Source organism: Sinocyclocheilus rhinocerous, unplaced genomic scaffold (assembly GCF_001515625.1).
Source record: "Sinocyclocheilus rhinocerous isolate Xijiao unplaced genomic scaffold, SAMN03320098_v1.1 scaffold6374, whole genome shotgun sequence".
Taxonomy (NCBI): domain Eukaryota; kingdom Metazoa; phylum Chordata; class Actinopteri; order Cypriniformes; family Cyprinidae; genus Sinocyclocheilus; species Sinocyclocheilus rhinocerous.
In genome coordinates this window covers 36,125-37,948 of record NW_015640556.1, presented here as the reverse complement: position 1 = coordinate 37,948, position 1,824 = coordinate 36,125, and positions in this window count along the sequence as shown.

Genomic DNA, 1,824 nt, shown 5'->3' with positions numbered 1-1,824 from the left:
TCGAATTACAATAGCATAGACAATCGGGACAGTGGACGATTCTTTTAGGGTGTTTGTAGCAATCTCGGTCGAAACAAACGTTACAGACGTGTTTACAATGGTGATCTCGACTACTTGTGTACCCTTTATAGCACAATTGACACACGTATTCAACGCCTATGAAAGCCGGCAGATTCAGAATCATGTAGTAATGCTCATCGTGTAAATAAAGAAACACGGTTTTAGGATGAATTTCGGCATTATTTTTTAACGTTTCTAACGCTCCTGCATCCGTCCTGTAAAATACAACAATTTTGATGTCTAGCAGATTGTCAAACCTCGCTATATCATGAAGACCGATCTTGTCTTGGATCGAAAATCCTGCGTCGTTGTGAATGACTGTGGCCCGACTTTCTAATTCGCTCTCAGGTAATTGCGGTTCGAGAAAACGTGTGAGACAGATAGAAAGGCACAATTTATTACCCCTATTTACAGGGCAGAATAAACTCATCTTTTTTCTTTTCATCAACTGATCTAACGGCAAATCTGTGAGTTTACGTCTCCGACCCCCTCCTCCTCCTTGTCTGTTCATGGCTATGTCGACTTCGATCTCGACCGCGTCGTCGGACAATAACTGATTGTCGCTCTGTAACATTTTTTCAATTAGCTTGGTAAAAAGATTAACGTCGTGATTATTACCAGGTGTTAAAACGGCGTTAACAGGTGATTTCAAGATTTCACCATTCATCGTTAAATTAACGCTAGAGTCGCTAGAGTCCCCGCCGATAGTTCTAGCAAATGACGCTATCTCCTCAATTTTCTCATGTAATAATATATGATAGGATGCTGAATCCGTAGACCTTATTTCACGCATATTCATAGTCCTTCGCAATTCCACACTGTTAAAAGTGGGCCTAGGTGTCACGTGATAGTCGTTTACGACCCCGCCGTGTCGTATCAGCGAGTCAATGTTCACACGACTTGGTTCTGTCACGCCTGAAGGACGAGGATCGTGGTTATTAACCGTAGAGCTAGTTGACGGGGGTGTTGCGTCAGAAGGGGGGTTAGTGCGGGAAGTCTGCGGTCGCTCAGCGTCGTTATTACCGGAAGGAGCCTCGTTGACATTACCTGTAGGGGAAACTGACGAATGCATAGTGTTGTCGGACGAATCAGCGATACGGTCAGAAACGGTTAACGTACCTCCGTTCTGTGCAAGGTTTTGGCTTAACTGTTGGTCATGTCTATTTATTACGGTCTGCAGCAGAATGCACAAATCAACATTTAAACTTTGTTCTATTTCTGATTCTAATCGATGCAAATCATGATCATTTTGGGTGTGATCGATATTAAATGGCATTTCCGTATAATTTGGATACTGATCTATCAATCGTTGTAATATGTCGCACAAGTTATGGGACGTCTCTGTGTGCATTTCAATAGCGTTCTGTAACAGTTCTAAGAGAGATTGTTCTGAATGACGGCTATGCGAATTTTCAGCATCCATTTGTGTATTTAGAAACAATTTGAAAATACAAAATTATAATGATGATAAACAAGTTAACAGAATGATTAAAACATACAGTAGAAAATCAGAACGAAGGAAAATCTGCAACAAAACTAAATTGAGAAATAGAGAAATATAATGATGTTAAAAAAAAACACTGAAACAAACGATTCAGACACAAGGTGAAAAATCTGAACAAGGAAAACCTGAGACAAAACTAAAATTATGAAAATGCATAGAAAAACAATCGCATCGTGTCATCTATCCTGGCTGTAGAGCATCGTTTAGACTACTCATCATCCTAACGTCTCCCCCTCAATTGCCCACGTAGTATGTCGTGA